Consider the following 23,196-nt stretch of genomic DNA (forward strand, 5'->3'; position numbering starts at 1 on the left):
GGGGCTGATGGCCTCTGGCCCTGTCAGCACTCTGCTGTCCTGCTTTTGTTCCCCCTGATCCCCATAGCTTTGATGGCTCAGACTGCTGGGCAGGCATCCCTCAGGCCTTTGTTTAGACCAGGAATACAGAAATCCAGAGAGGCCCTGCTGCTGTGGGCTTGATCTCAGTAGCTACCGCCTCTGGGAGCAACTGAGAGGTGAGGGCAGGTCTCTGCATGAGTGCTTGTCCCCTGTCCTTCTCCAGGTCCCTCACGCCATCCCCAGGGCCTTCCTGAGACCCCTTGTGATATTGAGCACATTAAACACACCTCACTTCCCAGATGGGATACACATTTCTTTGTTGTTAAAAAATATGAAAGGATTATTACAGTTCTGAACTTTATTATCAGCAACAAAAAACATTCACTGTGACCTCAGGAATCTTTATTATACTGTATTTATATATAAATATGTAAGAGTTGAATTTGATTATGGTTGACTAAGACATAAATCTCTGTAACTTATTAAATATTTACTCATTTTACTTTTGAAGTTTAAAAAAATTTGGTGCAATAAATCTTTTTGGGTTTTTAATATATTGATTTAGGCCCCTGGACATCTCACAGGCCCAAGGTCCTAAGCCTAGACTTCCCTAAAGGGTAAAGTGATTTCTCCCTAGAAGTTCAGGGCAATTGGTGAGAGTAGTGTTGGGGAATTGTAGACATCCCCAGGAGCCCTGAAGTAGAGGATGTGTTGCTTAAGCTACTGTGAGAAGTGGGGTGCAGTGGGCAGAGAAGTCTTTGAGCAGGCAAATGTGGGTTCAAATCCTGGCTCCCCTGGCAAAGTGACTTTGGGCAAGTCACTCAGCCTCTCTCAGTTCCCCAAAAGGTGATAATATCCAACTGACAAATTGCAGGTTTATTATTACTTATTACCCAGCTCTCTATCTGGTGGAAGATACTGTAGAAAATCTCATAGCAACTTGGAGAGAGGGAGAAACTTTTCCCAGGAAAGCTCTTCTGATCCTCCTGCCAGTCTCTCCAGCCTGTGAACTCGTTTGTTCAGAGTCCCCTTTCCTCAAAACCCAAAATCAAGGAGCGAGCTCGGGTACGTACATGTATTTACAGGTTTGGGTAGAAATTTCAGATGTACAGATCTGACACTAAGCATGATGCGCCACCCCAGGACACTTCTGCTGCTTGATTAACTGGTGATGTCTGGATCAATAGCTGGCAAGAGACAGAGTTGCCTGGATCATGGCAGGCTCTGGCCAGCTGATGGCTGTACAAGGGCTTAAGGCTCCAGCTGTCCATGGCAGGTGGTTCTTCTCCACCTTTCCTTCTCTCCCTCTACAGAATTGGGGTCTCAGAAAAACACTTATTTTGTCACTTGTTCATTCATTCATTCCCTAACCCCTGGACTGGCTCAGGTACCCCCACAGTGTGCATCCATGGCACCCTGGACTTCTCAAACTATTGCATTAATCATGCTGTAGAAATTACTTTAGAAACTAGAAATACTGGGCTCCAAGGAGGAGAACTGTAGAGGACATTGGGGGCTCAAGTAGAGGACAAAACTTTTCACAGTATACTTTCCTTACTTTTTGAGTTTTGAACAATGAACAATATGATATTTTCTATCAAAACAAGTAAGGTTTGGAAATGAACTGCTTAATTATGTGCTTCTTCCACTTAGAGTTCATACTCTGAGGGTAGGGGCTTCATCTATCTTGTTCATTGCTATATCTTTAGCTCTGGGTGTAACTTCTAACTCAATATGCTTTGAATGCATGAATGAATGAATGATATCCTAGGAGGGGTTTCTGTAACTCTGGGGACACAGAGGTAACTGTAATACAGTCCTTTCTCACCTTTGCCCCAACTGACCAGCATGTATTGTGTGTGTGCTTCATATAATGTCACATCTCAATTTGGGAGCTTTAAACTCTCCTTAAGTATTAGTACAATGAAGACTAAATGAGCCAATTTTCTATTTTTGTGAACAAGTAGGGCTTTTATGTTTGACTGAAAAGCCCAACACACATGCACAAAACTATTGTGGGGGGGGACATCAGGGTTATTGTGCAAAAAATTTACAAATACCCACCCAATATTTCTGGGGTCAAAAGCAGCCCTAGCCTGTCCTCTCTCTTCCTTCCCTCAAATACCTTAAGTCCATGACTCCAGCGCTAATCATCAGGATTTCCACATACCTCAGTATGGTTTATAACCAAGTTCTAGAGACTGTCTAGAACTGTTGCTTCACCTGCACCACGATGGTTGAGGCTTTGGGGCTCCAGCTCCCCCCACCATCTCTTTCTAGGAAAGTCAGGGCAGAGCCACTCAGGAGTGGGAATGAGGGAGCAACCAGCTGGAAATTCCTTCTTCCCAGCCAGGTTTGGGTCTCTCCTGTCCATACTAACAGCAACTACACCTTACTGAGCATTGACTGTGAACCAGACAGTTCACAGTCTGGTGACATGAAGCAGACACAACTGTTCCTCACAACTATTCCATGAAGTAGATCATTATAATACCCGTTTGAAAGATGAGCTAACTGAAAACCTGAGGGGTCAAGTACTGGGCCAGGGAAACCAGCAGGAACTTAAATGCATGTCTATCTACTCCAAAGCTCATAATGTTTTCCCTGGGCAACCTGACCCTCTAGCATAAAGCAAGATGACAATACCTACCTGACTTTCTGCTGTCAGGTGAAGAGAAAATGATGGTGTTAGGTACTCAGAACTCAATAAATGGTAACTACAATATTGATTGTTCCAAATCAGATACCATCTTGTGCCAGATTCTCAGAGAGACAAGTGGGAGTAAGCAGCAAAGATTTTAGAAAAACTATCAGATTAAAAAAAAATGTTTTCTTTGAATTTGGAAAAGACTGCATTCATTCAGCTTTTCTTTTTTTCCAAGATTTTTTGTAGTTCATTTTAGCAGTGCATTCTGTCAGCCTAATTTTCTGAAGGGCACTGATCTATTGGGGACCTGGATTGTGAACTATGTTCTTAGTACACATACCCATTGCATGAGCAGGTGGGACAGCTGGCTGTCTAGTGGGATGGGCTATAATGTTTGGAAGTGATGAGTGACACTAAGGGGAATGAGACTCCCCCAATGTAACATGGTCTGTTTGAACCTTGGGCTCCTTGACACTAGGGCTGCAAGCCAAGCACCATAGATGCATAGATTTTTAAGGATGACTTGGATCCCCAGGCCTTGCCTCTGGGCCTAGGGAGCCTCACAGGATGAGGCCCAGTGCAGAAGGGGTGAGGTCATGGGGCCAGGGCAGCTCCTGGACTCAGCACTTTGTGGCAAGAGCACAATGGGGCTGACCAGATGGCTGAGCAGCACTTCTGTTGTTTGGGAATAAGCAGGATGGGTACAAAGCAAAGAGCCCAGTCAGCATTCAGCCAGCCCCTACCTCCCGATAAAGGGCTGCTTCTGGGGGATCTTTTTGCCCTAGCCCTTGCTACCCCTTTAAGCAAGCAGGAGAGCCAAGGCCTGGCTGGGCCCAAGAAGGTGCAAGTGCTGGAAGGGAACTTGGGAGGCATTTCTGAGCCCTTACAGTGGGCATCCTTACTGTTTCCAGGCATAAATGGGGCCCACCTGCTCGGGAGTGCTGTTGTTCTAAGAGTCCAGGCTCCCTAACCTGCTTCCTCTATATGGCACTAGCTGGTGGGCATTTCACTTCACTTCAGTCTGACCGAAGCTCCCCATAATGCAGCTTAAGTCATTTCCTCTCAATTGGAACCCTTTGAAACTGTTGGCAAAACAGATCGAGGATGGGACTTCTCCCACTGGGTGACACTCAGCCCACTCTGTCCACTTACTACAGTTGAGCATCCGGCTCTGTGTCTCACTTCAGGTGGCCGGATTGAGCAAATCAAAACACAAGACACTCCATTAAATTTGAATGCCAGGTAAACAATGACTATTTTATAGTATAAATAGGTGCCAAATATTTTTTATGTTAAAAACCTATTTTTTGTTTGCCTGAAGTTCAAATCTAACTGGACGTCCTGCATTTTACCTGCCAAACCCAGTCTCCTTCTACCTTTGTAGGGAGCACACTGTGATGCCTCTCTGTCAATCTGCTCCTCGTCTGTCATCTGGAAAAGACAGAATAAAAAACCACCGCCCAGAAAGCCTTTGGTTTCTGGTATCTACCACTTTAATGTCTCAACCAAAATTCCCCTGTTGATTTCCTATCTTGGCAAATAGGATTTTAGTCTTCCCCCTCTCCACACTCCTAGGGATATATTGAAAATTTTGCTTAAATCCATATTCAGTGGATCTGTCTCTATGACTTCATAAACTTTGTTTATTACTGGACCAAGTTTTGCATGATGACATTTTCTTTTTGAACCATGAATTGCTTTCCTGCACTTAAAATTGCCTTTTTTTCATAGGTTCAGTTTTCCATTACCTTCATTAAATACCTCTTACTTAATACAATATTTTGCACGCTGAATAGATCTCAGATCATCTCTCTCTTCCCCCTGGAAGCCTCTGGTCTCCTGCTCCAGTCTGAAGAGGTGTCTCTCTATGCCTCTTCACAGGTGTTGCCCAGAGACTTGTCTCAGCTAACATCCTGGGAATTCTGTGCTCCAGGATCGAATCACATGTCTTTCTCTTACATAGTTTACCTCCTTCATTTGGTAAAGCACAGTCTCTAAGTGTCCTGCAATGGAGATAAATGGTGCATGGAGATAAATGTTTTAAGATCAAAATGTCTAAAAGCATCCATTATTTTGGTCTTCTATGTGCAATATTGCTGTTGAGAAGTGTGATGCCATTTTGATTCCTGATTCTTTTTATGAAAATTCTTATTTTCGTTCTAGTAGCTTTTAGAATCTTTTATAAAAAAGCCCCAGTGATCTGAATTTGCCTTGGTGAAAAATTTTTTCCCCTCATCTTTCTGGATAGACTCTTCCAAATTTCAGGAAAGGTATGCCCTTCAATTCTTGGAAATGTTCCTGTATTATTTCTTTAATCACTTTCTCACCTCTGTTTAAAATGTCTCCTTTTTCTGCAACTTCTCTTGATTGGATATTGGGCCTCCTGAACTGATACTCTAGTTTTCTTTTGGTTTTTTTAATTCTTTTTTTAAATTAATTAATTGATTGATTTTGGTATCATTAATCTACAATTACATGAGGAACATTATGTTTACTAGACTCTCCCCATCACCAAGTCCCCCCAACACACCCCATTACAGTCACTGTCCATCAGCATAGTAAGATGCTGTAGAATCACTACTTGTCTTTTCTGTGTTGTACAGCCCTCCCCGTGTCCCCCCCACATTATGTCTGCTAATAGTAATGCCCCCCTTTTTTTTCCCTTTATCCCTCCCTTCCAACCCATCCTCCGCAGTCCCTTTCCCTTTGGTAACTGTCAGTCCATTCTTGGGTTCTGTGAGTCTGCTGCTCTTTTGTTCCTTCAGTTTTTTTCTTTGTTCTTATACTCCACAGATGAGTGAAATCATTTGGTACTTGTCTTTTTCCACCTGGCTTATTTCACTGAGCATTATACCCTCTAGCTCCATCCATGTTGTTGCAAATGGTAGGATTTGTTTTCTTCTTATGGTTGAATAATATTCCATTATGTATATGTACCACATCTTCTTTATTCTAGTTTTCTTGTATTTCTCTTCCATTGTTATGTCACCTTGTCTTTTTGTTCTGACATCCAAGAGATTTCCTTGACTTTAGCTTTTAATCCTATATGTGTTTCCTATTGCTGCTATAGCAAATTACTGCAAACATAGTGGCTTCAAACAACACAAATTGATGATCTCACAGTTCTGGAAGCAGGACTGCATTTGTTCAGGAGGTTCTACTGGAGAACCTGTTTCTATCCCTCTTCCAGCTTCTAGAGGCTGCCTGCATTGCTTGGCTTACTATACCTTCCTCCAGTTTCAAAGCCAGCAGTGTAGCATCTTCCAGCCTCTCTCTGACTCTGACCTTCCTGCCCGGCTCCCTCACAAAGCCTCCTTGTGATTACTGACCCAGATAATCCAGCACGATCTCCCCTTCTCAAGTTCCTCGGTCACATCTGCAAAGTCCCTTTGCCGTGTAATATCATATTCATAGCTTCTGGGGATTAGCATGTGGACGTCATCAGAGGGCTTCTTCTGTCTACCATAAACTCTTTCATCAAATTTGTTATTTTAACTGTCACATTGTTAATGTCTAAATGCCCATTTTTGTTTTCTGATTGTTCCATTTTTAAATCATCCTGTTCTTGTTTCATAGATGCAGTTTTTTCCTTTCTCTGAGTCTAAGGCTATTTTTGCTTCTTTGAAGTTTTCTTTATCTCCTTACACTATCTCTATTCCCTTTGGGTTACTTCTGTCAGCTCATTTTGATTTTTTTTTTTTTAATGTTGAAGGCTTTCCTCAAATGTGTTATGATCTGCAGATGTCCTTTCTTATTGAAGAAAAAGCTGATTGGAAGCTGATTGGGAAAAACTGATTGGAAGTTCTGAATGCCTGGGTGAAGACTGTCAACCAGTAGGTTTCATTGCATTACAACAGGGGGACCAACAGCTTTATTGTTCCCAGTCAGTATCTGTAGGTATTTTCTTTGGTTGGTCCCGTTTCTCCTGAGAATGATTCTCTGGTATCTTTCTGGCTGTTGGTTTTCCAGGGCTGGGTGGAAGGAAACAGGATTAGTGCAGGCTTTCACTTAGTCTTCCTGGTCTTAGCTCAGCACCTCACCTCTCTGCTCCTCTCCTCTGGAGCCCCTCTGATTCAGTCTGCACAGTCTCATCTCCTAAGAGTTTTGACCACTCAGTGTGGGGAACTAGAGGCTAATACTCCATATACAGAGCGCTCTGTTGGAGCCTCTTTATGTGACCCCAGCCTCCAGTGGGTATTTGTTGCCTCCAATTCCAGGCCCTTTTCAGTGTTCCAGTGGGTGGTCATCACTGGACTCTCTTAGATCTGACTGTCCTTTTTGTTGGCATATTTTGCCATTCCTCGTTCACTTTTTTTAAAGTAAACTTTCAGATTTCAGAATTGTTTTGGATTTGCAGAATTACTGTGAAGCCAGTACAGAGAGTTCTCATGCACCTCACACCTAGCTTTCCCTATTATTAACATCTAACATTAGTGTGGTACCTTCATCACAATTAGTGAGCCAATATTAATATGTTATTACTAACTAAAGTCTGTATTTAGATAGATTTCCTCACTTTTCCCCAAAGGCCCTTTTGCTCTTATAAGATTCTAGCATGGATACCAGATTACATTTAGTTATCGTGTCTCTTTAGGTGCCTTTTGTTTGTGAGAGGTCCCCAGACATTTCTTGTTTTTGATGACCTTGATGGTTTTGAGGAGCACAAGTCAGGTATTTTTATAGATTGTCCCTCCATTAAGATTTTTCTGATGTTTTCCTCATGATTAGACTGGGGAAGTGTGTTTTGGGGAGGAGGACCCACAGAAGTAAAGGGTCATCATATGCAGGGTACATATTATCAAATGGCTCATCACTGTTGATGTTAATCTTGATTGCTTGGCTTAAGATAGTGTTTGTCAGGCTTCTTCACTTGTAAAGATTTTTTCTTTTCTTCCTTACCCTACTGTATTCTTTGGAAGAAAGTCACTGTGCACAGCCCACACATAGGGAGAGGTGAGTTATGCCCTAACTCCTTAAAGGCTTCTGTTCAGTTTTTCTCTTAAAGATCTAACTTAGAGGTTATGTATGTCTGCTAGTTTCATCAAGGATGGAGTTTGTATTTCTGTTTTTCGGTCTCCATATTCTGCTTCTGTACTTTTTAACCTTTCTCCTACTCTTTTTTTTAAGTCTGTAAACATGCTTAAACCTCCCTCATCTCAAAACAAAACCCAAACCCACCCAGGAATCTGCTTCCCTCCTGATGTCACCCACTCTCCCTCTGCCTATCATAGCCACTGGCCTTAAAAACAAAAAAAAAACCCATCCTCGCCACGTCTCACTCTTCAATAGCAGCAATCTTATTTCTATCCTTGTCACTCTTTCAAAACTGCTTGGCAAGGGAGACCAGTGTCTCCCACACTGTCACAGCCAGTGGACTCTTCTTCTCTACAATGACTGGCCCACTAAGCATGTCCTTTAGAAAACTCTTTTCCCTTGACTTCCGAGTCACTGCTCTCTGCTGCTCCTCCTCAGTTTTCTTAGGCCATTCCTTTCCCTCTTCCTGCTCCTTCCGTGCCTGCCTTCCTCAGGGTCAATTCTTGGCCCTTTTCTCTTCTCCTTCTGTACTCTCCTTAGATAATTTCATCTACTCAACAACCACTTTCTGTTGATGACTCCCAAATCTATATTTCAACTGACATCTCTCCTTGTATTAGTTTCCTAGGGCTACTGTACAAATGACCACAAAGTTGGCTTAAAACGCCAAATGTATTCTCTCACAGTTCTGTAGGCCAGAGGTCTTAAATCAAGGTGCCAGCATTGGTTCCTTCTGGAGCCTCTGAAGCAGAAACTGTCCCATGCCTCTCTCATAGCTTCTGATAGTTGCTAGTAATTCTTAGCATTTCTTGGCTTATAGATGCATCACTACAGTTTCTGTCATGGCATCTCCTCTATGTGTCTCTGTGTCTTCACAGGGCGTTCTGACAAGGACACTAATCACTGGATTTAGGGCCCACTCTAATCCAGAGTGAGCTCATCTTAATTTACCTAATTTCATCTTCAGTGACCTTACTTCCAAATAATGTCACAACCTGAGTTTCCAGGTAGACATGAATTTGGGGGAGACACTATTCACTATTCAACTCCAGTTTTAAGTATTCAGCTACTTCCTGGACGCCTCCAGTTAGGTAGCTTCCAACATATTCCTCAACCCCAACAGAGCCAAACTATTCATATTTTCTCTACTGTCACCCCTCCCCTCAACCTGATTTTCCTCTGATTTTCCCTGTTTCAAAGATGGTACCACCATCCACCCAGTTATCCAAGCCAGAAATCTGGAAATCAATCTTGACTCCTCTCTCTTCTTCACCATCATATCCAGACTTTGGTTGAGTCTTACTAATTCTACCTTCCTAATAGTTCCATATGTCTCTACTTCTCCATCACCGTTTTATCAGTTTTTATAAGTTTATGTGCAAGTAACAGAAAACCTAGTGCAAATGGGCTCAGACAGTAAGAAAATCACTTAGTTCACCTAACAGACAATAATGCAGGAAGGTAAGCTTTAGACGTTGTTGATCCAGTGATGTTTCAATGATCTGGGTTTTGTCCATCTCTGTTCTACTGACTTCAGTGCTGGCTTCATTCTAAGCCTGGCTGCTTTTATGCTTGTTGGAGGTTTTCCAGTAGCAATTGGGGCTGTGTGCTTCATGGTTCACATCCATCAGGAGAAAGAAAGAATGGGAGAGAGACTTCTTTGGGCTTTCTAAAGAGTAAGGGATAACTGTCACAGTAGCCACCAATATCCAAACCTCATGCCTTACTGGTGAGAATTAACTAGAGTTCAGTTTGTTTCATTTATATACACATACACACACACACACATATATGTATGTGTATATATATATATGTATTTATGTGTGTGTGTGTATATATATATATATATATGTATGTATTTTTAAAATTAGCCATACAGATAAAATGGAAGATTTCTTTGTACTTCCCATAGTCTTATTACCCTTCCACCTCCTCAGAGGCAACCACCATCCTGAGGTTAGTGGGTATGCTTCCCGGCTATGTTTATATACTTTTTCTTACATATAAAATTATATGTATAGTTTTTTGTGTGTTTTGTAGAAAAGAAAGTACATAATAATGTACATGTGAATGTACATGACACATATAAATTCTGCAAATCACCTTTTTTCTTCCTTCAACATTATATTTTTGAAATTTGCCCACGTTGCTATATGTAGCTTATGTTTGCTCAATTTAGCTCTGTGACTGGCAGTGTTAGATTTCTGATGTTTCCACCCATAGACTCCAGGGAGCTACTGAACTCTCTTGCTATGCTTCATGGCTCAACGATGCAGTTTTTCTAGAACCTGTTTGTCTATAAGACAGAGCTTTTGTTCTCTGCTTTGAGCAGGAAAACTTGTTCTAGATCACGGGCCTGAGGTCACATCTCCCATCCCCAGAGGGGCATTCAATTCCTTCTTCTTATATCCTACAGGACTCTTGGCTTTAGCTTGTGATAAGTGAGGCCTGAGTGTATTCTATGACTGGTCATGAGAGACCTACCAAGAGTTTTTTAGGTTTTTTGGGGTTTTTTTTAATGAAATCTAACATATATATAGAAAAGTGCACAGATCATGAGCAAACTGTCTACTGAGTTTTTATAATGTGCACACACTTGTATAACTGCCATACAGATCAAGATATAGAACTTACTACAGAAGCCTCCTCATAGCTCACTCTGGGCACAACACTAGTCTCCTCCAAAAAGTCACTATGATTCACATTTCTAACAGCATTAGACTCATGCTGACCACTTGGTACTTTATGCACGTGGAGTTATATAGTATATAGTCCTTGGTGTCTGGCTCCTTGCTCTAGTTATGTCTGTGAGACTCTCCCATGTCATGGCATGTACCTATAAGTCTGTCCATTCTCATCGCAGAGAGTCTATTCTATGAAAACACCATGGTTTTTAAATCCATTCATTCTAGTATTAAGACAGTTGTGTAGTTTCCACTTTCAGACTAATACGAATAGAATTGCTATCAACATTTTAACAGGTATTTTTGGTTAAGAAATATATGCATTTCTTTGGGAAATATTCCTAGGGGTGAATTGCTGGGTCAGACATATGCTCGGTGTTAGCAGACACCATCAAATCATTTTCTGAAGTTGTTGAACTAATTTACACTTCCAGTGTTTTCATGTTTGTGGACATATTAGAGGATTTAGGACCAAAGCAGATCTCATCCCTCAAACTACATGCGACTGAGAATTATTACTGTTCCTTTTCAAGGAGAATAAATTAAGCTTAGTGTCAGAACACCTAATTTATACCTTTTATACTTCACGATATGTAAGGACAAAGTACATAAAAATCACTGCAGTTTTGGGGCTTTCACTATGTGCCAGGCACTCTTCTGAGAAGCCTTCTCATCCTCACTGCCACTCTAGGATGTAGGTATTATTCTTGTCTCATGTTTTGGGTGCAGCAGCTGCAACTCAGAAAGATGAAAATAACTGTCCAGGCGACCTGGAGCCTGAGTACAAAGCCTGAGCTCTGCCTGCTGCATTGCAAATATGCGCCTGTGTTCTCACTCCAGAGAAGGCTCAGCCTTTCTTCAAAAACCTCGTTTGTGGCCTTCCTAAAGACCTAAAATACAGAACCATATATTGTCTGATATGCCTACCCAGACCACATGAAATTTGCCCAACTGCTGCTTGCAATGAATACCTTTTTATCAGTGGATGAAAACAAGTGAGCAGTCACCTTGAAGACTTCTGCGCGTAAGTCTTGTTTCTTTCGGGTAAGCCATGTGTTACAGGGGCTAAGTGCTGGCCCATAGTGGTACCTTGGTACCACTGGCTGAACAAAATTGTAGAAAAATTCACGTTTGTGTTACTGACCAGGGCCCTCTTGGCTGAAGCTCCTGGCATCTAATCTCTGACCACCAGGGGGCACAAGCCTGTCCCTAGAGCACCCTCATTTCTAGTCTTCCGTCAAGGTCAGTACCCTGAGGACAGTTCTCAGGGTCTCAGGGAAGGGAGAGAATTGGATTTTTCGGGGTATGGTCCCAGGATCATAATCACCTAGACAGTGTGGTTACAATGCAGGCTCCTGCTTGTTCACCCCAGACCTACACATCTGACTTTCTTGGGGTAGGCCTAGAAATTGCATGCTGGACAAGGGTGCCATGGGATTTCTTTCTCTTCTTTTTTCTTCATGCAGAGATTCAGACTACTTGTGTTCAAATACTGACTTTTTCACATGTTAACTGTCCGACCTGGAGCAATTTAACTAACCTAAGAATCAACATTATCATCACAGGGGATCATAAAGGCACATCCAGCTCTTGGAGTTGTTGTCAGTAATAAAATGAGACAGCCTATGCAGACAGCTTAGCATGGTGCCTGGCAGTATCTTAGCACTTTTAAAGCTTAAGATATTATTATTGTTGAATAAAATAATATTATTAAATAACTCGGAGGTGGGAGCGTGGTGAGGAGGCAAGAACATGATGGATGAAAACTGGAAGAAGTTTGGGATATCTGATTCCAGTCTAGGGTTGGCTGCTCTCACCAGCTCGCTGCCCCTGGGCAAGTCACTAAGTTCCCTGAGCCTCAGTTTCTACACAGATAAAATGAGGGATAACTGGTCTGTGAGATTTCCTTCCAGGGCTGACATTTTATAAAAACTTCACAGGGTTTGAGGATCCTCCTGAACCCACAAACACACACACCCCTCTGCAGCCCCTGTGTGACTGGATCACATCATCAGATTACATTGCTCATTATCTGCTTTTGGTGAGGAGGCCAGAGCCCATGTCTTCTTCATCCCAGGGCCTCAGAGCCTGGCACACTGCCTACCACAAGGTTCCTGGGCAATAAAATCACTTATGCTGGAGAAAGTAGAAACAGAAAGTGTGATACAAATGTGAGGAATGAGGATAATTTTTATTCCTAGTTGGTCTTTAAGAAAATAGCTGTTGGGGTAAAGAAGAGAGTTAGGCTCAGAATGGCTGAAGGTGCCTGGGGACCCAGGGTGGGCATGCTGGAGTGCTGGGTGAATGGAAACCTGGGTGTGGGGAGCGAGTGTGAGGAAGCCCAGGCAGGAGTGGGCAGCTCACAGTGCAGTCCACCTGCCAGGCTCCTCCTGCAGCTGGCCTTGTGGTTGTAGCCATTGATTTGTTTTTTGTGAGAAGCAGGAATGGGGCCGATGTCAGCATAGGAACCTACACATGGCAGACCGCCCAATATTTCCAGTATTTAAGGGGATTTAAGAATTCAAATTTTAAAAGACTTAAGATTTAAAGAGTCATGCCATGTGAGAGGATTGGGACAGTCTTCACATTTTGATAATAAAGCAGAAAATTATGAGCCGGAAAGGCAGAGTGCCTGGCTCAGGATGACACAGCAGGTCACAGTGGAGATGGGAATGTGGGTCTGTCAGCTTCCATCCGAGGGCTCTGCCCCAGACCCTGCTTCTTCTGACTCTTTTAAACAAACAATGAATGCACACACGTGGAAATGTTTCTGAATGTGTGGTTATGTCTGTACCGAGATTTGGGTCTGTCCAACTCTGTGTGTCCAGCTGCCTCCTGTATCAGTCCGCCTAGGTGTCCTTCAGGCATGTGAAATGAAATGCTGTTAGACAAAACTGTGCTCATTACCTTCTTCCCAAGTTGTCTACCTCCCTTTTGTGCTTTCTCTCAGGGCAAATGGTGCCACCGTTTGTTATCCTGTTACTCATATTAGAAATCAGGATGCCAGTCTTGAGTCCTGCCTCTCCCCAACCCAGTCATCACCAAGGCCTGTCAATCCCATCTCCTGCTCTGTCTCCATTTCATCCCCATCCACACTACTGAGGCTTCAGTCCAGGGATTCATCAACTGCAGGAACCTGACAGATTCCTAACCAGTCTCTCTCCACTCCACTCAGTCACCAGTCCCCAGCAGTCCAAAGCATCACCTGCAGGCTATAAGCCACGACCCTGGTCAAATACTCACTGAGGTCTTGTGCTCAGATCTAAGGGAATCATGCTGCTCAGGACAGACCTGTTCCAAGAGATGAGCAGAGCAAGGGTGAGCTGGACAAGTAAGTGGGTAATAACAGTAGAACATGTAAGTGCCACAGTGGGAAAGTATGGAGTAAGAGCTGCCCGGGAAGACACTGACCTTGCTGTGTTGAATGAGTAAATCTGAGTAAGTGAATACAGTGCTTCTAATCCTGTGAGATTTTGGTGTCTGCTTCCTCTGTGTCCTGTGGGCTGTATATGCCCTGAATATGGTGAATATGTCTGTGCACATATGTGTCTGTTAGGATTAGATTCAGCTGTGAGTGTCAGATAACCAAAATAACAGTGGCTTAAGCAACATTGAAGTTTCTTTTTTTCTTCTGACTTCAGGTTCAGGCCTAAGGGGCCTGAGGCCGGTGTTGTGCTTTTAAAACAAGATTACAAATTCTTTGACATGCCTCTCATTGAGAAGTGCAGGTCTATGTCCCTTCTCTTTCAACCCGGGTGGGCTGGTGGCTGCTTTGGCCAATAGGGCAGGCAGAAATGATGCAAGTGACTTCCAAGGTTCGGTTGGAAAAGGCCATGGAGTGTCTGCCTTGATCACTGGAATACTTTCTTTGGGAGCCCTGAACTGCCATGTAAGAAGTCCAACTCTACAGAGGCCCCCATGCCGGAGAGGCCACATGGGTGGGCATGCGGATGCTCCCATTGACAGTCCTATCTGCGTCTTTCAGCTGCTTCTGCCAAGATGCCAGACACGTTTGTGAGGCTTTCTTGGACCCTCTGAGCCAACCCATTCACTAGCTGAACACCAGGTGACCTCAGTTAGTGGCACAGGAGCAAAAAATTACCTAGCTGAGCCATGCCTGGAAGTTGAATATACATTTCCATGCACATCAACCAACCAGGATGTAGTTATATGACCACTCCTCCTGAAAAATAGGCTGAGAAACCAGATCTTTATTCTCAGTGGAGAATCACCCATCTATAAATAAATAAAAAGCTTTATCACTATAGAAGAAAAGGAATCCCCTATTAGTGGGAGGTTAGGAGTCTCCATCACTGTGTGTATGTATGAGTGTGTGTGTGTGTGTGAGTGTGTGTGTATCTGGGAAGCAGATGGACTTGGAATGTTCAGCTCTGGTCCCACTTGACCCTTGCTTCACCTGACACCTACTTCCTGGTACCCACATTTACTCTGAGTGCATGAGGGGTCCCTGGATGGAGCAGTGATTTCCTAGCATCCTGCAGACAAGGAAGAAAACATACAGCCTAGAACCTGGGGCAATACTCTGAGCCTGGTTTGGAGAGCCCAGGCCAAGTGGGCCAAAGACCTACTGTCTGGTCTTTTGGTCCCAGGGAGTAACCTCCCTCCCTGCCAACTTCCTGCTTCTGCATGGTGAAACCAGTTCACGCCAGCATTCCATCACATCCTCCCCTGGGCGGTGCCTGTCTGACTTGCGTACATATAGTATTTATCAACGCTAGTGAATGGGTGGCCTGAGTGACTCTGGGTCAGTCAAATAGTGAGGATTTGTGATACCACTGGAAGCGTGTCTCAGTGGTTGGCATGGCTGTAGCAAAGAAAGCCACCAGACATGAAATAAAGGACATCTCAGCAGGAACCATGTGTGGGTCAGTGACCAGATGGATGGTGAAAGTACCAGTGAAACAAATCAGGGGAAGAGGACATAAAGGGCTGAGTTATTGCACCCTTGCAGATCACTTGAGATTAAAGTGAGTTATGCAGTTTAATACAGAAATAAAGTTCATATCTATTTCCTATACCCTCCTTTACCCCATACAGGACAGTCAGTCATTCCTGCTATGCTGCATCAAGTACTTTACTATTTATGACAGGAAGCTGTGAAGATGGAGCCACGCAGACCTGGGTATGAATTCCAGCCCAATGACCCCAGCTAAGTTACCTAAGCTCTCTGATCCTCAGTTTCCTCTGCTACAATGTTGGGATCCTAGTATCAGCCTCACAGGATTGGGGAGAAGATAAGAATGAAGCCAGGAATGTGAAGTTCCTACGTGTCTGGCACTGGTGCTATCCAGCATCTGCTGGTTCCGTCACATGAGTGAGGACCAGAGAGGTAGAAGTCCAAAGTCACACTGGAAGTGATAGAGACTGGGGCTCCTGATTTTGGGCTCAGATGCTAAGAGAGATCAGGAAGGCCAGATAAACTGGGAAGGCTCTCTGAGGAAGGGTGCTTTCTACTGAGGAGACATTCCTAAACTTCATCCCCAAGTTTCGCTAGGCCCCTCCACCAGCTGGGAGAAAAGGGTTTCATTAGTAGGAGCTTCCACCTTGGGGAGGGAATAGCCCCAGCTTCTAATTCATAACTGCCAGTGCTGGCCAAGCTCTCCTGGGGCCAGGTGGTTTCCAAGGCAGGCTTGCCTGCCTCTCCACATGGGTGGCTACAGAAGATCCTCAGGGTGTCCGCACCTGTGGAGGGAATTTCCTAAACTTGGAAGGCCATGATGATAGCTAGGACCTGAATGCTGGAGGATGGGGGGATTCTCGTGGCTTCTGTTATGTCGAGTGGGCAGGATTCTGAACACAAGGGATGTGCATTGTGTCTCCCAGCTTTTGCCCCAGGCTTTTCTGAGGTGTCCTCCTGCAGGGCACTGGGGATAAGCAGCCCACGTTCTGTGTATTTCCTGGACTGCAGTGTCCTTGAGCAGGCAGCAGACTTATTTTGGTCTCCAGCTCTCAGCAACAACTACTCCCTTTCAGGTGAGAGGGTGGTGGGCCTGGCTCTGGAGGGGCTCCAGAATCCGGAGCCATAATAAGAGGGATTTAGAATAGACTGAAAAAAATGTCTTCCTGATGGGGAGGAGGATAAGGCCCCAGAGCAGGCCTTGGCTATGGGACTGGTTCAATGGCATTTTTTTTGCTGGGATTGGAGAGATGGAAAGGCCTTTCTCCTGTGCCCTACCATCTCTAATCCACGTCGAGCTCTCCTTTGGGAGGCTACACAGTACAACATCACAGGCTTTGGAGGCAGCAGATCTTGATTGAAATCCTGGATCTGCTATTCAGTTTTATTATCTGTAAAATGGGAATAATCATGCCTACCTTAATGCGCTTTGGGAGGACTTCAGTAAGAACAGATGTGAGGAGCTTTCTTTTCTGAATTGCCTAGTAGTTTTCAATTACTGGGAGATTATTTCCTCAGATTTCGGTACTCTTCACAATGTAACAGCTACAGACATGACAATTAAATTCAGTCTGCATTATTAACATTTTCTCCATCAGTATCTTAAGTCTAGACAATCAAACAATAAATCAAGCCCTGTTTTTATAGTGTTTGCCAATTTCCATGGTGTAAATACTCCTACTGTGGCCAATTTCATGCTACCAATGAGACATAACAGAACATAAGAGTTGGGAAGAGACATTCAGTAGTACTCCAATTTATATATTTCTACCATATAAGTACAATAGATGTAAATAACCTTAGAGCATAAATTATGGTTATATGTGGTGAAATAATTAGGAAGTTATGAGTTTTGTTTTGAATATAATCTACTTAATTGTATATATAATTCTTTGTCATGGCTGTGCTCAACAACTGACTCTGGAGATGTGACGGTCGGCTCCTGTGAGCTTGTTTGAGCCAGCTCTGGCACACCCTGCACGGGAAATCAGGTGGGTCTTCTAAGTGGGACAAGTGGCTCAGTGTGGCGAGGGAAATTGGACAGTACCCCCTACTGTAAATAGGAAGCCACGAATCAGATCCCAAAAGCCATTGTCTATGGTATGTGTATGGCTAGATCACCCAATTATTCAAAAGAAGCCAGAAATGTGGATTTTATGTGATTCTCTTGATGTAAAAATTTTGGCAACAAATCAAGACATTTTTGAAAATACAATGCTAGCCAAATAAAACACACTTATGTGCAGAATGCAGCCCATGGGCTTCCATTGGTGACCTCTGCCTTCATATGCACCTCATGAGCTATCTTGTTGGGGACCCAGTGAACAAGGCCAGGACAATAGCAAGATGAGTGAGGCAGTAGCCTCAGGCACAACATTAAGGGATGCCAAAAAACTCAAGAAAGTATAGTTTAATGCACTATTTTTTTTTTAATCAGAACTGATGCAAAAAATTTCATGTTGGACAAAATGTTTTCTCTAAAGATAGGATCAGTAACAGTGTTGTGTCAGGCCACACGGGAGGCTGAGCCCAAAGGAAAAGTTCCTAATACTGATTTGGGGCTAGTGGAGCTGGTGGGCCCTTCCATCAATGCCATGCTCTGGCCCTGTGCTCTAAGGCTTTGAGGAGGGCAGAGATATTCTAAGATTTGTGACTGGAAATTTTTCCAGGGCTTGGCTCTTCTTGCAGGTTTCTATGATCTGTGTGGCCCTGAGGAAGGTCCAGAGAGGTCTGCCCATCAGCCCTCCCCAACCCCAGAAGATCTGAGCTCAGAGGAGCAGGATTCACCAGGGGTGGAGCTGATTTGTGTGGTAAGACCTGTAGCTGCTGAAAACCTGGGGATTCACTACCCCTGACTCTGCAAGGTCCCTGCTATGCCACAATATCCTACGACATGGGGCCTCCCTCTTCTCTCTGACTTCTAGCCAGTCGTGGCATCTTGTTTACCTTTTTTGGAAGTTTTCCCTTTTGGAACCCACAATCTAAAGGTTACCTCTTTCATCCCCTGCCTCTGAATGGGAAAACACTTTGCTTAACCTCGGCTAGTAGTTCTCAGTGGGGGAATTTTGTTTTCCAAAGGACATTTGGCAATGGAAACATTTTCGAGGTGCTACTGGCATCTAGTCAATAGAGGCTGGAGGCGCTGTTAAACCCCCTATAGTGCACAGGACAATCCCCTATAATGTAGAATTATCCCATCCAAAATGTCAATGTTAAGGCTGAAGCTGAGGTGGAGAAACCCTGGCCTGCACAGAGAGATCTCTGCCCCATTTTCAAAGCTCTCCTGAGAGGCCATGTCCTCTTCTACTGTCTCAAAGTCTTCGCAACCAGAAACATCTAACCTCATATTGTTATTTTAGAACTTCCCCCCACTAGCCTTCAAAGGAGATAGAAAATAAGTTTCTCAATCCCTACTCTCTTCTTGGGCTAGCTGGCATTTCTCCTCCTTCGTTCTATGCCTGGTTGATTTCTTCCTCCTCATCCCTTCTGCTGCCGGGACTCAGATCAAAAGGTGGGGCTCAGTGCTGGTTTCTTGGATTCGAGAAGGAACCTGAGCCTCTGCTGTGTGGAGAGGTAGGTTAAGGGGCTGGGAGGTGAGTTTCAGAGTCCACTGGGGACCACGGACTGACAAGGATGAGCAGGGAGCCCACCCAGTGATTCATAAATGTTTGAGCAGTGGGGCACAGGTAGTTTCCCCTTGCCACCAACTCGTGGCTGTCGTTGCTTGGCAAGAAGAGAATAAGGTTCCCAGAGGTTCCACCCACCAGGTGCCTCCGCCCAGGCTGAGGAGGCAGACGTAGAATGCCAACTCTGTGGCAGCTCCTGCTTCCTGGGGGAAGTTTGAATAGTCAGACTGGGAGTTTCTAGTATCTCACATTTATGACTGAGCACCTACTAGATGCCAGGTATGAAAACTAAGGTTTCTGTGTGTGTGTGTGTGTGTGTGTGTGTGTGTTTTAAATTAGATTTTTAAACCTTTAAACTAGGGTTTTTTAACCCCCTTTGGTTATCTATTTTTTTTTGTGGTAAAATATAACATATAATATACCATTTTAGTCATTTTTAGGTTTACAATTCAGTGGCATTAAGTATATTCACAATGTTGGGCAACGATGACCACTACCATTTGCAGATGTTTTTCATTCTCCCAAACAGAAACCGTAACCCATCAACACAAACTCCCTGTTCCTCCCTCCCCCGCCCCTGCTAACCTCCATTCTGCTTTCTGGCTTTATGAATTTTGGGAGGCTGCTTGTGAGGTATGCTACCTGTAATTGTCACCAGGCCTCTGCAATTAGATATTAAAATCTCTACTTCACAGATGAGCAAACAGCCCCAGAAGTTCAGTACCTGGCACCACAGTCACATAACTGCAAAGTGACAGAGAGAATTTGAACCCAAGTCCGTCACTCATTCATGCAAAAAACATACATCAAACGCCAAATTCCTGTTAAGCACAGGAGTAGTGACAAAGGAGATAGGGCTCCTGTCGTCAAATGATTCACATCTAGTGATTGAGATAAATTTTCATGTAAAGGATGTGATTTCCTGTAAACAAATGGAGATAACAGACTGTGTACAGCAGACATTGCACTAAGCAGGAGGCCACCATGAGGGTGGTGGGGCCTTTCGGGGATGGGATCAGGAAAGTTTCTTAGAGAAGGAGCTGCATGAGCTGAATGTGGGAAGATAAATAAGGACCTCCAGAAGGCTGTAGATATCTTGAGGAACACTAATGAGTACTTCATGGAGAGGTGAAGAATGGCACACTGACTAAAATTCAGCAGCCAGGGAAATGAGAACCAAGAGCTCTGGCTTTTGGAAAGTGAAAAGAGAGCCCAGGATTCTGTTTAGGAGGGATTAGGGCAAGCAATCAAATTGCCAGGAAGGAAACCAAGTCAGCAGCGAAGGCTGGGGTCATGCCTTGACCCCAAGTTTGCACACTGATTATACATGCTGCTACTTCTATATTTACATTGCTTGTGTACTGGGAAGGCTGAAAGAGGGTGCTGATGGAGATAATGGTGCAAAGCCTCCCCAGACCATGCCTTAGAAATGTTTGCAGTAACTCCCAGGATTGGAAGCTACAGAAACATAAAAGAAGATGAGATTTTTGCAATGTGAGGCCTTAAAGAGCATCCACTGGGCAAGGAAGGGGCCGTTAGTCCTGGTTCTTCCAAATCCTGGCATGACGACCGAAAGTCGCATGTTACGCTGAGACCTGGAGGAAGAACAGTCTAAGTAATGAATAATAGTCTGTTGTGGCATCTTGGAAAGAATAAGCCTGGGGCTATGTAGGTTTGAAAAAAATGCCCAGGACAGTTGGAAGGTTTGAAAGCCCATTTAGTTAAGAACTTTTCAGTGGAACCCTAATCGCAGCATGATGTGCAGACTGTCTTGGTAGTTTTCAGGTTGCTTGGGGCTCCTTCTGAGATTTGCTCTTTCCATCCTTTCCTCCTCACTGTCCTTTGCTCTACCAGCCTGTTCTTCTTGTCCTTGCCAGGCAGCGAGTGGCATGCCCAGGCTTCAGGCACGGATGGAAATGGAGTTCTTGCTGTGGACAAGAAATAGTTAATGCAAATATCTTTCTGTCCGAGCTTTATATTTTCACCTCCTTCCCTCTTTACTCCTGTCTCCCACCTCAATCCCTGCCTTAAGGCTTGTGATTTCTGGTTCCAAAGGGACCCAGACTGGGGTCCTGGGGTCTTCTCACTTCCTAGAGGGAGAGACCCTGTGGGAGAGAGGATTCTCCCCAAATGCCTTGCCGCAGCAGCCCTGAATCCTGCCTGAGGTCACAAGGGATCTGGGCTATTTACATTGCCTGGGTGGTGCTATGGTCTTTAAGGAGTTGGCCTTCCTGGTGGGGCAATACTGTCTGTTTGGGTTTGATGTTTCACTGCCACCCCTACCCCTTGTCCCACTAGTACTGACTGCCTTGTGTCCAGGGCCATGGAGAAGATGATCTTCCTGAACTCCACGCTCAGGGTGGGGGTGGGCTGCTTCCTCCTGAACCTGGTGGAGCTACACTATTGAGCGGGGTCTTCACCAGCCAGCCCCTCTTTGTGGCCTGCCCAGCTGCTGCCAATTCTGAGGTTGGCCTGTCCATCCTCCCCTGCTCTGCTCTGATGAGGACGGGCCTGGGCTCCAGGTGCCCTCCTGCCGGTGAGTGCCTGGGCAGTGCAGACCCCCAGAACAGTGCTCTGCAGGCTCCCTGCACAGTGGTGAGAGGAGCTGGCTCAGCGTAGCTGCACCTGAGACCTGATGGGACAATGTCACCTGGCAAAAAATTCTGCTGTTGCCATCACTCTCCTGCTTGATCCTTGAGGGTGGGAAATGTGGAGTGAGAGTGGAGAACCCTACCTCCTCCTGAAAGCATCATCTCAACAGATGTAATATAGTCAAGTGATTATGGGCAAGGTTTCTGGAACCAGACTGCCAGAGTTCAAATCTCAGCTCTACCATTTACCAGCTGTGCGACCTTGGACAATTTGCTTAACCTCCTTATGCCTCAGTCCCTTTACCTGAAAAATAGGAATAATAATAGATGCTACCTCATAAGAATGTTGTGAGGATGAGTACAGTAGCAGCTGAGTAGCCGAGACATCTGCAAAGCCTAAAATATTTACATATTTACTCTTGGGCCCTTTACAGAAAAAGTTTGCAGACCCCTGTGCTTGGCCACTGGGGAGCCTTTGTAGAATTCTAAGCCAAGGAGTAACAGGTTCGTATGTGTATTTTAGAAAGATCACTCTCAGCCACATGGAAGATGGTTTGGAGAAGATGAGGTGGCAGCAGGTGACAGTGAGGAGGCTGTCGTAGTAGTCCAGGCAAGAGCTGATGAGGCCTGAGCGAGGCAACGGCAGTGGGGGTGAACGAATGTTGCAGACTGGATATGTATGGATCAGGACCAATAGGACTTGTGTCTGGGTGGATGGGCTGAGGGAGTGGGAGGAGGCAGGGGGATCGGAATCCTGGCTTCACCAATGGAGGGTTAGTGTTACCAGCCAAAAGGAAGAAGTACGTGAAGAAGCTTGTACACTTGGCTTCGAACATGATTCATTTGGGGTATTTGCAAGAGATGGTGAAAGTACCAGGCTAGCCACTTGAATGATGTCTGCCGTGGAGATCTGAGAGTTTCCATTGTGTGGGAAGAGGTCAAGAGTCCTGGGAATGAACAAGATCTTCCAAGAAGGGGGTGTAGGTTCATAAGAACAGATGTCAAAGGAAGAAATCCTGGGAAGCACAAAGAGGAAGTGTATCTACTAAGGAGATCCAGGAGAAGAGATTGTGGAGGCCAAGCTGAGAAGAGAGCTTCTAGAAGGAAGGCAGGTCAAATAGGCAGTAGTCAGCGAGCCCAAGAGTTAGCCATTGGGAGGTCACGGCTTGGGTGACCAACTTGTCCCGTTTTGCCTGGGATTTTCTATTTTAGCACTGAAAATTCGGCATCCTGGGAATACCCTCATTTTGGGCAAATTGAGGACAGTTGGCCACTCTACTGCTGATCTTGCTGAGAATGATGTCAAGAGAAGTTCAGCTTACAAAGTATCTAACTTCTGGAGCATCATTTTCCCAATGAGTTGACAAACCTATGTTCTAATTTGACTCTCTTTGAATCACTCCAAGCATAATAATAAAATGAGGCCCTCTCTTTATACAGCATTTGGCCATTATCAACCTCATTCGATCCTTATACAACCATGTGAGGTAGGAGTTTGGAAATGGAAATGGAAACTGAGAGGCTGTCATTTGACTAAGCTCTTGTGGCAAGTCAGTGGCAAAGACAAGCTCAGCTCCATGCCTTTTAACTCCAGAAGCACATGCTCTGGCTGCCTCCTTAGCTCTGCTTTTAGGCATCTACATTCTAGGACATCAGGTTTGTAGCTGCTGGGGCT

The sequence above is a fragment of the Manis pentadactyla genome, chromosome 4 (genome assembly GCF_030020395.1).
Source record: "Manis pentadactyla isolate mManPen7 chromosome 4, mManPen7.hap1, whole genome shotgun sequence".
In the NCBI taxonomy this organism is placed as follows: Eukaryota; Metazoa; Chordata; class Mammalia; order Pholidota; family Manidae; genus Manis; species Manis pentadactyla.